The following is a 14,632-nucleotide window of genomic DNA, read 5'->3' as shown; positions in this document are numbered from 1 at the left end:
TTATCGGTCTTTTTTTATTTAATGAATAATGATATCTTCTTTATATTGCTATTTTCGATTATTCCAATTCTCCCATGAATAGCTAGAGATCCAATAAGTCCAACATTGATTCCTTCAGACGTATCAATTGGACAAATGCGTCCATAATGACTAGGATGGATATCTCGTATCCGAAAACTAGCAGTTCGCCTCGCTGCTTTAATGGTAGTTTTCACATTTTCCCTTTCTCTCGTAGTATGGGGAAGAAGTGGAGATGGGATGGGCATGTAGCTTAGAGGATTAGAGCACGTGGCTACGAACCACAGTGTCGGAGGTTCGAATCCCTCCTCGTCCTTTAGTGAAATTTAACTGTCTCAATTCCCGGGCGATTGCGCCAAAAATCCCATTATCTTAAGTTCTGGATCGAACCAATCCATGACCCAAATAGTTCATGGTAGAAAATTGAGTTATTTGGGCCCGGAGGTAGCAATATAAAGAAGATATCATTATTCATTAATAAAAAAAAAGACTAATAAAAATGTTCTACTTTATAAATAGACTAAGTACTAAATAGACTAAGTAGAAATTGTTTACTAAAAAAGTCGCATTCTACAAAAAAATCAAAGAAAAAATGAAGTAAATAGAATATTCAAGAGGCCTGTAAAGATCAAGATAAAGACGAGTGCGCCGACTTGAGATTTTGGCATTATAACCCTACACAGATCAATTTAAGGATTTATATATTTTTCTTATCTTCAAATAAGATTTGGAATAATAGGATTAAATTAAGAAGTTTAAAATTTTTTATTATTTAACATATCCGTTTCTGTTACAACCAGTATTGGGTTTTTCTGTTTGAGCCGTACGAGATAAAATTCTCATATACGGTTCTCAGAAGGGGAGTTCCTTTGGTTTACCTATCTCAATGAAGTCTATGATTGGTTCGAAGAACGTCTTAAGATTCAGGCGATTGCCATAATGCCAGAGGAATCATTACCGCAGGGCATAGAGGGGGAGGTCATAAGCATCTATACCGTAAAATCGATTTTCGCCGGAATGAAAAAGACATATATGGTAGAATCGTAACCATAGAATACGACCCTAATCGAAATGCATACATCTGTCTCATACATTATGGGGATGGTGAGAAAAGATATATTTAACACCCCAGAGGGGCTATAATTGGAGATACTATTGTTTCTGGTACAGAAGTTCCTATTAAAATGGGAAATGCCCTACCTTTGAGTGCGGTTTGAACTATTGATTTACGTAATTGGAAGCAACTAATTAGGTTTACGGCGAAACCTAGAAATCGATCACTGATCCAATTTGAGTACCTCCACAGGATAGACCTCAACAGAAAACTGAAGAGTAACGGCAGCAAGTGATTGAGTTCAGTAGTTCCTCATATAAAATTATTGACTCTAGAGATATAGTAATATGGAGAAGACGTCATGTCATTCAAAATAAAGATTTAAAAAAATGTGATTCATATGAAAAAACTAGATCAATTCCTTACAAAAACCAACAATTAGGCTCATTAAAAAAAAACACACAATATGAATATGATCTTTTTTCATATCAATCCATTAAAGATAAGAAAGACTCATATATTTCTAGATATGAATCATCATTCCAAGCAAATAAAAAAGAATTTCTTTCTTATAATTACAAAACATGTAAACAAAAACGATTTGATCCAACGAGCGATAGATAGGACCTATCCAATTTTTACAGTACGATGGTTGGCTGTTCACGGACTAGCAGTACCCACTGTTTCTTTTTTGGGATCAATATCAGCAATGCAATTCATCCAACGATAAACCTAATCTGAATTATAGAGCTACGACACAATCAAACCCAAACGAACAAAATGTAGAATTGAATCGTACCAGTCTCTACTAGGGGTTATTACTCATTTTTGTACTTGCTGATTTATTTTCAAATTATTTCTTCAATTAATAGAAGAAAGGGAATAAATACGTATACGTATTCGGAATTTTCTTATCCCATTCGGAGTACGTTAAACAATTGAATTGTTTGGATGGTACAAACTAGAGTACTAACTCCGATTTATTATTTTATTATTTCTATTTAATTAACTGATCAACTTACTTTGCTTTGTTATCAAGCAAAATAGGCGCAAGGAAAGAGCAACAGACCGGACCAACCCACAAAAACAAAACGGTCCCTCCGTAACCAGTCATCCATAATATCAAATAAATCATTTTCATCTTTGGTAAATTTACCAAGAGCTATAGTCATAGTGATCCTCCTATTCAACTACTTCAACCATTTCCAAACACCTCCTAGCATTTTGGGGATGGGACCTTGGAGGCTTTTCTCATTTATATAATGATTTTTTTTTTCTCGTAGATTTCCCTTCTTTTCTAATGAGTTTCAGATATAAAAATCATTTATTGCTCTATGGATACCTAGGTTAAATTGAATCCATGAACTTAATTTTTGTGCTTATCCTAATTGTTGGTTCAGTTTATGCATGGCGAAAAGGGGCATTAGAATGGTCTTAATTCTTGAATATTTAGATAAAAAAAAATATTTAGACAGTTATGAATTCCATTGAGTTTCCCTTACTTGATCGAACAACCCAAAATTCAGTTATTTCAACTACATTAAATGATCTTTCAAATTGGTCAAGACTATCCAGTTTATGGCCGCTTCTCTATGGTACCAGTTGTTGCTTCATTGAATTTGCTTCATTAATAGGATCACGATTCGACTTTGATCGTTATGGACTGGTACCGCGATCTAGTCCTAGGCAGGCAGACCTTATTTTAACAGCGGGCACAGTAACTATGAAAATGGCTCCTTCTTTAGTTAGATTATATGAGCAAATGCCCGAACCAAAATATGTTATTGCTATGGGAGCCTGTACAATTACAGGGGGTATGTTCAGTACCGATTCTTATAGTACTGTTCGGGGAGTTGATAAGCTAATTCCTATGGATGTCTATTTGCCAGGCTGTAGTTCAAGTCACACACTCCCATAATCCGTTTTTTCTTCGGAGAATCCCTCTCAACTATTCGTGTATGTCAAATAAAAAAATAAGACGCTAATTTTGTTAAGTCTTAAGTTGCAGGGAAATATCCAAATACATGTCTTATTTTTTTAATAATCCATATTTGTAGCAATGAAATACTTTTGTTCCTCCCCAAAATAAAAAATGATTGATTAGAAATATCTAGGATCCATATTCTCTATAAAGGACCGGAGATGCCTTGCTTACGTATCATTGAAAAGTGCATTAACATAAATACAGCAGTAAGAAGAGGTAATACAAAAGTATGAAGAATGCGACCTATTATGGGACATACAATGCATTACAGACGTATGATCATTACGCTTCAACCGGGTTATTCTATTCCACCTCTTAGAAAGAAATGAATTTAAATCAAAATACTTAATAGCATGGCGATACATTTATACAAAACTTCTACCCCGAGCACACGCAATGGAGCCGTAGACAGTCAAGTCAAATCCAATCCACGAAATAATTTGATCTATGGATAACATCGTTGTGGTAAAGGCCGTAATGCCAGAGGAATCATTACCGCAGGGCATAGAGGGGGAGGTCATAAGCGTCTATACCGTAAAATCGATTTTCGCCAGAATGAAAAAGACATATATGGTAGAATCGTAACCATAGAATACGACCCTAATCGAAATGCATACATCTGTCTCATAATCTATGGGGATGGTGAGAAAAGATATATTTTACACCCCGCCCCTATCAACATAGGAACTGGAAGCGGAATGAAAGGTATGATCTCTAAAGATTGATGTGTATATTCCATAAAAAAGAATAAAAGATAAAATATTTTTTTTTCGTAATGAGTTTTGTTTCTTATTCGTCGGTTTTATCTCTTTTGTAAAGGCTTCAGTTAATAAAAAAAAGAGTGAACATATAAATAAAATTATTTAAATCTTTGCACAATACTTCTAATATCTTCGAATATTTCAAAGTAGTAAAAAAGGGGGGTCTTCTTCGCCCTCCACCTAAGCCGCGCAGAAAAATCTCAAAGCCAATCCCAGGGAACAGTGAAGCTTCATAGGGTCTTTCTGTCCAGGTGGAGGTAGTCCGCATCTTCACAGACATGTCTATTTCACCGAGCCTCTCTCCGAGACAGTGCCTAGATCGTTACGCCTTTCGTGCGGGTCGAAACTTACCCGACAAGAAATTTTGCTACCTTAGGACCGTTATAGTTACGGCCGCCGTTCACCGGGGCTTCGGTCACCGGCTCCCCTGTCATCAGGTCACCAACTTCCTTGAACTTCCGGCACTGGGTTGGCGTCAGCCTCCATATTTGGTAATTTTTCTTACATCCCCCCTCCCGGAGCCCAGGTATCATATATACCCCCAAAATAAAGAGCCTTGAATACTAAAAGAAAAGCACCTATGCCTAACAAGATTAAGTGAATACCAAGTATACAAATCGAACCCAACCATACATGCCCCCAATTATATCTTCCAAATCGTCCATACTAACAATCCATCCCTCTCCTCCAAAAGGTGATTTTAGTAAACCAAATATAATACTTGGACTAAGGGTCAAGTTGGTAATTTTTCTTACATCCCCCCTCCCGGAGCCCAGGTATCATATATACCCCCAAAATAAAGAGCCTTGAATACTAGAAGAAAAGCACCTATGCCTAACAAGATTAAGTGAATACCTAAAATTGTAGTCATTTTATTTCTATCTTTCCATTCTTCGCTCAAAAAGAACGCTAAAAGAGTTTAATCATAAAAAAGAGGATTTTTTACGTAAAAAAAGAAAGATGGATTCGTGTTCACATACATAAAAATTATATAGAAACAAGAAAAATCTTGGATTACTTTTTGAAAAAGTCAAAATAAGTTTTTTTTGAGTAATAAGACTATTCCAATTACAATACTCATAAAGAGACAATCTTAATAAATGAAAAAGGGGTGGATCTTTTACCCAGTATCGAAGAGTTTGAACTAATACCGGGTATATAAGCAGTGATTTCTAATCCAGAGGTTAAGTGTACTCTGGCAACTTTACGTAAGGCAGAGTTTGGTTTATTGGGGGTGATAGTGGAAAATATTGAGATTTTTTGATAGACAAGAAAAATCAGGACCATCTCATTGTTTCCTCATTCTTACGTTTTTTCCACTGACAAATCCTTTTATTATTCGATTTGTATTATATTTGAGTGTACCATCAGTATCCGAGTTGTGGATATGAAAAAAAGATTGTGATACAAATGTTGATAATAGTATATCGTTAATCATAATAAAAAAATAAAAAGAAAGCGCTTTTACTACATACAAATACAAAGAAATTTCGGAATTTTTCTATTTCTTTGAAATCACTTAAAATCAGATTTCGTCGACCAATCCTTCCTAATTCACATCGTTGGTGAAAATTTTTTTTTTTGTAATTCCTTGCACAAAGATTCAGAAAATACAGGATCTCCGCCTACACAAGCAAATTGTTGATAAAAATGTGTAAAAAATGGAGTCGCACTTAAAAGTCGAGTACTCTACCATTGAGTTAGTAACCCCCTCCCCCCTTCAAAAAAAAATAGAAAAAATAGGATGCGTAAATAAAAAAAAAGATGGACCAACCTTTTCTTTGTCAAGAGTGATATCCTTTATTCAAATTAAATTAATTCTTTTTTTATTTATTTACGCTTGAATAAAAATAAAAAAGGAACTTCATGTTTGTATCACAGAAAGTTTAACGAACTCACTATTTGCTAAAAATTTCCTCTGTAACATGAAGAAATCGATTCTACCATAGAGGCCAACGATAGATAATAACTCCCCCCCGGAACACAGCTTACAACTTTCATCGTACTGTGCTCTCCAAAGAGCAACTCTTCTCAAAATCTCAAAAGGTACTAAGTTGGAATCCCATTCTAACTAAGGATTCTTGTGGTTTCGGAGGATCCAGCTACAGGAGAACCGGGAACGGAGAGCCCCCTTTCCGCCCGACTCTTTGGTCTTAAGAATGCTGGTTTTAAGAATGAGTGATTGCCCTTCTCCGACCCTTACTGCCCAACCTGAGAGTGGATAGCTACGTCTGAGTTAAATTTGGAGATGGAAGTTTTCTTTCGTTTCTCGGAGGTGAAGTAAGACTAAACTCATGAGCTTATTATCCTAGGTTGGAACAAGTTGATAGGAGCTCTTTCTTTTTTTTCGCCCCATGTTGCCATACGGGGGCGAAAAAAAGAAAGAAAGAGAGGGATGGAGTTTTTCTCGCTTTTGGCATAGCGGGCCTCAGCGGGAGGCCCACACGACGGGCTATTAGCTCAGTGGTAGAGCACGCCCCTGATAATTGCGTCGTTGTGCCTGGAATGTGAGGGCTCTCAGCCACATGGATAGTTCAATGTGCTCATCGGTGCCTGACCCTGAGATGTGGATCATCCAAGGCACATTAGCATGGCATACTTCTCCTGTTCGAACCGGAGTTTGAAACCAAACTTCTCCTCAGGAGGATAGATGGGGCGATTCAGGTGAGATCTAATGTAGATCTAACTTTCTATTCACTCGTGGGATCTGGAATCCATTTTAACAATTAAAACTTGTCCCGATTTTAATTTTAGTTCTAGTCCATTTTTTGTTTGAGATAGACATACATTTTCACAAATAAATTGTCCCAGGCTAATTATTGTAATCATTTTTTCACAATATTTAGAATCATAATCATGATGGAGAAAATTCCAATTCAAACGGAATATATTTAATTTTATGTTGCTGCATGGATCAGGCTTATATATTATCTCGGTTTCTTCGAATGGATCTCTTAGTTGTTGAGAGGGTTGCCCAAAAGCAGTATATAAAGCATACTGAAACCCAAGTTATTAACATATATAAGTTAAAATATGTTTTTGCATATCATCGAAAATCTCCTTTTCTTAAGAATGAAATAAAAGATTATTTTTTTTGGAATACAAAGAATATTTGATTTTAAATTTATATCCAAGAACCCCTCCCCCAATTTTTTAATGAATCAATGGACAAATTGGTTGTTAAAGAGTCATTATCAATATGATTTATCTCAGAGGAGATGGTCCTATAGAGAGTCCATCTATTCCGAATCTCCAGTAAAAATAAAAAAAATTAATCCATTTATAATTTTCTGTTAGTTGGATTAATGGATCATCCAATTGGAAATGATAACAAAATGCATAGGCTGTTATCAGCAGATCGATTAAACATATGCAAATTGTATACCACTTAATTACCTTATTTCCTCGATGAGGAAATAAAAATATTAAGGAACCCCCGGCTATTGGTAAAAGTACAACTATTGTTAACCAAGAAAAATAATTCGTAATAAAAATAAGATACACTTGGGCTAGAAATATACAATAATGAGACTGCATCGAAGAAATCGAAGTTACTTTACCCGGTTTCACTTTTCATGATACATTGGCTAAACTAAGAAAAAACAAAAAAGAGATAGAATTTAAATCTTTTTTTATTGACCAATTAGAATTGTCTCCCAGGATCTATAATTGTCTCAGAAGGTCCAATATACATACATTATTGGACCTTTTTAATACCAGTCACGAAAACTTTATGAAAATAGAAGATTTTCGGATAGAAGATGTAAAACATATCTTGGACATTTTAGAAATTTGAAATTGAAAGAAAAGAATTTTGCATAAATTTAAAATCCATTAGGTTTTTTTCATCTTTGGAACCATTCTTTTCTTTTAGAGTTTTCTTGATTCAATTTCGTTAGTCATTCATAAAGATTCAATTCATAATTACAGATGAATATAGAAGGGCTTCATTTTTTTGAATCCCTATCGAAAATCATCTATTAATTTGTTTCTGTTAGATTTTCCACATTCATAGGAGTACATTTATGTTTTTGCTTTCGAAATTTTATTATTGGAATAATCGAAAATAGCAATATAAAGAAGATATCATTATTCATTAAATAAAAAAAAGAGACTGATAAAAATGTTCTACTTTATAAATAGACTAAGTACTAAATAGACTAAGTAGAAATTGTTTACTAAAATTTTATATATATTCATAAAAAGTAATATTTTCTATATTAATAATTCTAATATTATATTTTATTAATATATTAGAATATATATATATCAAGATAATAATATTTAATGAATAATGATATCTTCTTTATATTGCTATTTGTGAGTATCTAATATATCGCATTTATTAGTATTCTAGATATATATATATATATATATATATATATATGTTATTATCTTGATATATATAATTTAGTTTAAGTCTAAGATAATATAATTTAATATGATATTACTGTGGCTCGAAAGTGATGAGGTTTCATCAGGTAGAGTTAGGTTACGATCCAAAAAAAATTCGGTATATATTTAAGGTCGGGTTCAGACGAAAATAAATCTAATTTATTCGACTCATGAACACCCTTAATAACACCCGTGAAAGAATGGATTGATGAAACTATAAATTATATAAAATACGTACATTTAAACTCGTAATTTGATGTCAAATAACATCTTTCAACAAAACATGCTAATGAAAAGTGTGAAAGACAAAGATGGAAAATGAAATGTAATTACCAATTAGTTATTAGGATTAGGATACAGAATGAGGTCAAGAAGTCAGTATTGGGTCTACTCCATATCTTTAAAGCTTATATATAGGTCAACCCATAGTCCAACAACCTTATTTAGGAGAATCATCAAAATGAGTTCAACTCCTAAGTAAGCTCGATTGACTTGAACAGACGAGCAAGTTAAATTAGTAAGACATGATTTATTCTTTTTGGTCAACTTACATTAGATATTGTTCGAACCTAAGACCTCTTTAGTAAGGAGAGGGACATATGTTGTCTCAACTACGGCTTATTCGCTGACATGACTTATTCGAGTCGGAAGAATATAGGATGGGCCATTTTAGTTAAAAAAAAGATGCATGACATTTTTAAAATAAATTTAATAATTATCAATATATGAAAATGTGGGAAAATTTTCATTTTCGCTTACATTACACATCTCATTTATAGGTGGAACCAAAAAATGTATACACATATTTTGTTTATTGTGGGACGAGAAAAATATACACATATTTTCTTTATAATATAAATGAGACAAGTAATGTTATTTTGATACATATCTCGTTTACAATGCAAGAAAAATGTTGAGTACCGTCGAAATTACCGTTGGATTTAGGGTCGAGTTGTACCGGCAGATTCTCTGACGGAAAGGAAGAGAAATTCGTCGCTAGAAAAGGTTATCGTCGGAATATATTTTCCGTCGCAAAAACCGCTGGTAATTGTTGGCGCAAAAATAAGACTCAACGGCACCAATGTTACCATCGGATTTTCTAGCGATAATCTGCCGGTATATAACAGTTTAATATAACGTGTCGTTTTGGTGATTTATTGTCGGAAAAATACGACGATAAATGTTGCTTAAAATTCAAATGCGGAACCCCTCTTCTTCACTTGTCCAAACCCTCTCTCTTTCTTCTTTATCTCTCTTCTGGTGTGCTCTCTCTATCGCCGTCGAGAAGTCCTCGTCGTCGTCGTCTCCACTGCCTGGAGTACCCACTGAAGCCGCCGCTGCACATCGCCATCGATTCTGCTATTGTATTTGTGACAGCTTCCGCCGTGGTTGCCGTTCACGTCACCGTCGCTGCCGCCTTTGTCACCACCACGTTAAAGAGACCATGCAGCCACTATCATCGAATTGATTGTTGGTATGGTTATTTCATTTTCACATATTAATTTGTGGCTTTATCATTTTGTTAGGGTTTAATTTAAATCGGTGGTTAAATTTGTTTAACAAAGTGGGTGATTAGAGTTTGTTGTGTTAATTTAATGGATGTAAAAATAAAATAATGTTAGAGCAGATTAAATAAGGTGAGATTAAGAGTGCTTGAGTTGTTGGAAGGTTTTAGTGGAGTTTAATGAATGAGTTTTCTTTCAATTGCATTAAACTTATGATGCTTATTTTTGACATGTTTCTAGTTAGTTTGGTGAAATTAGAATTAGGTTATAATTAATTGGACTAATAAATTTTACTTATTCTTTCAAATTTGTTTCTGATTTAGTTTCAGCTTGTGAATTTAATACATTGTTCTTTTATAAGAACGGTGCTATTCTCTCTGAGATCAGTTGGAGTTTGCTTTTTTTTTTTTGGTTGTTTTTGCAGTAATCTTCTAGGTTAGTTTTTTTTAATCTCTGAATATAATGATTTTTTTTTAAATTTTAAGTTGGAATTACTTTTCCTAGAATAGAGTTTTAAGATGAAAGTCAGAGAAGGTTGCGTAGTAGCACCTTCTCGAAACCCTTGTTTGTTGAAAAATTGTTGAGTTATAAGAGGCTGCGCACTAGAATGGTTATGATTTCATATTTTGTTGAATGCGTGTACGTTATAATTTATGCCTGTAGCTATTTTTTATGTGAAACATGTTATATTTATTTCATGGATGTCTTTGAATCAAGGAGAAATTCTGTCGAATTGCTGTTCAAATTGTTTAAAACATGTTTGGTTTGTCAGAAAAAAATAATTGTATTCGGCGGGAGAGTCTAATTACAGGATAGCCTCTACCAAATTTTCTAAAAAATTGAATAATTTGTGTTGTTCGTTGAATTATAGGATGTGTGTTTTAATATGATTCCAAGTCATCGTTTATGGATGTATGAGAGGGATAACGGTGGTCGGGGGGTTTAAAGTCTAAATTCTTTGAAGGGGTTGACGCGTTTGTCGTGCATATCTTGAGCATGGAATTGTTTAGGTCTGAAGGGGTATCTAGGTGTCCGTGTCAAAAGTGTCGGTTGACTAAGTGGTTAGGACCTGCGCACATAACGCTTCACCTCTACCGTAATGGGTTCAAAGATGGTTATTAGATTTGGACGAAACACGGAAAAGTGGACGAATAGGGAATTAATCGGCCTGCCTCTAATTTGAATAGGTTCGGTTGTCAATCAAGGAGGTTTCGGGTGGTGAGAAACCTAAAAATGGATAAAATGAGTTGGGAGGCTAACCAAGAGAGATACAGCAAGATGGTGTATGATGTAACAGATATTACAGAATTGGAAGAGGCTGAAGAAGAGCCTAACTCGGAAGCGAAGACATTTTATCATATGTTAGAATCTCCTGCGAAACGTTTGTACAAGGGGTGCGTTCATTCGGACTTGTCCTTCAATAAGTGGGCTACCCTTTGCAACGAACTAGTACTTGTTGGGTCCATTGGCATCTTCCGAAATCACTACGAAACAAAGAAGCTAGTTTCAAATTTGGGTCTAAATGCGGTAAAAATTGATTGTTGTCTGAATGGTTGTATGTTGTACTACAAGACAGATGCAGTCCTAATTGAATATAGATTTTGTACATCACCGAGGTTCCAAGTCGAGAGAGAACAGATCGGTAAATGCTGGTTAAAGAGAATTCCAATGAAATGGATGCACTACTTGCCCTTAATCCCTATGCTGAAATGATTGTATGCATCGATGAGTTCGTCCCCTCACATGACCTGACATAGTAACAACAAGAGAGATGATGAAATCATGACGCATCCATCACACAGAGAAGCATGGAAGCATTTTGATTGGGTCCATCCTATATTTGCGAGAGATCCCAGAAATGTTAGACTAGCTTTATGCTCTGACGGGTTTGCATCGAATTCCAATTTCGATAACATGTACTCTTATTGGCCTGTAGTCGTGACGCCTTATAACTTGAGTCCCGAAATGTGCATGAAGGACCCATACATGTTCCTAACTTGCATCATACCTGGTTCTAGCAATCCTAAGGCCAAAATAGATGTCTTCTTGTAGCCCTTGGTGGATGAGTTAAAGGAGTTGTGGATTGATGGTGTAGAAACGTATGATATTTCGATGAAGACAAACTTCCAACTGCGGGCTGCGTTGATGTGGACCATTAACGAATTTCCTGCATACGACATGTTGTCAGGTTGGTCCACTCAGGGTGGAATGGCATGCCCCATATGTATGGAGGATATGAAGGCATTCTGGTTGCCGAATGGCGGTAAGAATTCATGGTTTGATTGCCATCAAAGATTCCTCGACTTTGATCATCCTTTTCGGCGCAACAGGAACTCATTCAAAAAGAATAAACTGAACACGAAGAGGATCCTGTGAGGTTGGATGGTAGGCAAGTTTGGCAATGTGTCCATAGAATCCCAAGGATCGTCGATAATGGGACAGGTTTCAGATTTCTGGGATATGCCCAGGAGCATAATTGGACTAAACAGAGTATATTTTAGGAGTTGCCTTATTGGAAAGATAATTTGGTTCGACATTGTCTTGATGTGATGCACATTGAAAAAAACGTGTTTGATAATATCATGTACACAGTAATGGACGATGAGCGAACAAAGGACAACGATAAGGCTAGGATAGACTTGGTGGACATTTGCAAGTGGCCAGATCTGAACTTAAAGAGATTTGATAATGGGCAGTGGGATAAATCAAAGGCGGTGTTCTCTCTAACGAAGGAGCAGAGACTAAATGTTTGTTAGTGGATTAGAGGGTTAAGGTTTCCTGATGGTTATGCTTCTAACTTGGGCAGGTGTGCAAACGTGTCACATGGTAGACTTGCTGGGTTAAAGAGTCATGATTGTCACGTCTTCATGAAGTCTTTGCTTCCTTTCGCGTTTAGAGAACTTTCAACCAACATCTGGAAACCCCTCACAAAAATAAGTGAGTTCTTTAGGGAGTTATGTGCTACAAAACTTAGCATTAATGACCTCATAATCATGGACAAGAACTTTTCCATCATACTTTGTAAGCTAGAGAGGATATTCCCTCCACCCTATTTTGACATTATGACACTTAGCAGTCCACCTATCGTATGAAGAAAGAAACTGTGGGTTGGTCCAATTTAGGTAGATGTACCCATTTGAGAGGATGATTGGTTCATTCAAGCGCACCATGAAGAATAGAGCTCAGATTGAGGGCAGCATCTGCGAAGCATTTCTAGCTAAAAAAAATCTACATTTTGCTCATTCTATTTTCAGTCTCATGTTGAGTTACATAGAACAAAGGTTGCAAGGAACGATGAGAGGGGAGAATCCTCGTCAAGTGAAACAACATACCGAATCTTTTTTTTTTGGAAGGAGCTGCAATGGGTGCGAACAGTGACTACTGGTTAGAGCAGAATGAAATCGATGCTGCACATCTGCATGTGTTGCTTAACTGTGACCAAATTTTACCCTACCTCATGTGAGTTTTTTAAGTCTTGGTAAAGACTGCAATTAGTAAGATACTAACTTCTTAATCTAATTAAAACTTCTTTATCCTATGATGAATCATATTGGTTATTCCAAGAGGTAAATTCTAATAACTCATTGAACAATTTTTCACGTTGGTTCAGAGAATATGTCAGCATGCAGCTAACTGATACAACAAATTCAGAATTAGTTGCACATAGTTAGGGTCCAATGAATAAGGGCACTAGCTATCTGATGTACACTGTTAATGGATATCAATTTCATGCCTTACAATGATCAATTAGAAAGAAAAAAGATAACACCAGAGTTTGGGTTCGCGGGTATTCAGGCAGGGGTCACTCAGATTGGTTGGTGTGTTGCACAACATAATTGAATTAAAGTATTTCTTTCGTACTACTTACAAGGTGTGCATGTTTAAATGTGAATGGTATGATCCAAGTTCGTGATAAAAAACATGAAAGCACAAGGGCTACAATATCACTGAAGTTAATGTAACAAGGAAATATAGACACTACGATCCTTTTATTCTACCTCAAAATGCACGACATGTATACTATTTGCCTTATCCGAGTTCATGTAAGTCTAGTTGGGTGGTTATGGTTAAGCCTAAGTCAAGAGGCCGCATCGATTCTAATGATAGGACAGAGGGTCAAGAACCTTACCAGATTGACGACCCATTTCCTACAAAAATGGTGGTTGATACCAGTGAGCCAATCACCCTTAGGTCCGCTGTTATGGATGATGACATCATTGACGTTGGAATAGATGTCGACGCACTTCTAGCAGTGGACGACGATCTTCAAGAAGAAGACGGGGTCGATGGTGACGAAGAAGAGGTAGACGAGTTCGATGATAATCAGGAAACTACCTCGGAAGAGTAGGATGGTGAACCAAAGAAAGAAAATTTAAAATCTGAATATAATTAATGTAAATAAGTTGGCGGGTGATGTATGACTTGGTACCAACGTTACCGTCAGAAATATTTTGCCAGTACCGTTCATCAAATTTCGTTTTCGTACTAACTATATTTTGTCACAGAATTCGACGGTAATTACCGTTGGACAAAAAAAAATCTGATGGTAACCATTTACCGGCGAGGTTTATACCGTCTGATTTATTTCGATGGTAAATCCGACAGTAATTTAATTACCGTCAGATTTTAATTCTTTTTCTAATAGTAAATTCGACGGTACTCAGCATTTTTCTTGTAATGTTACATTGTAAATGGGTATATCATTGTAAGTGTGTATATATATCTAGATCACAATGTGAATGATGTAAATGTTAAAGTCCGTTATATATTGCTACAAATGAGATCAGAACAAGCATTAGTTAAAAATCTTGATTTTTAGTGAATTTTTTGTGAGTTTATAGTTTTCTCTTAATTTTTGTGACTTTTCTTTAAAAAGAAAATTTTATGGTTCACTTGTAGATATCAATAGACTGAC

The sequence above is a fragment of the Arachis ipaensis genome, chromosome B9 (genome assembly GCF_059453495.1).
Source record: "Arachis ipaensis isolate K30076 ecotype BB chromosome B9, ASM5945349v1, whole genome shotgun sequence".
Classification (NCBI taxonomy): Eukaryota; Viridiplantae; Streptophyta; class Magnoliopsida; order Fabales; family Fabaceae; genus Arachis; species Arachis ipaensis.
The sequence above is the reverse complement of the archived record's forward strand: the minus strand, read 5'-3'. Positions refer to the sequence as shown.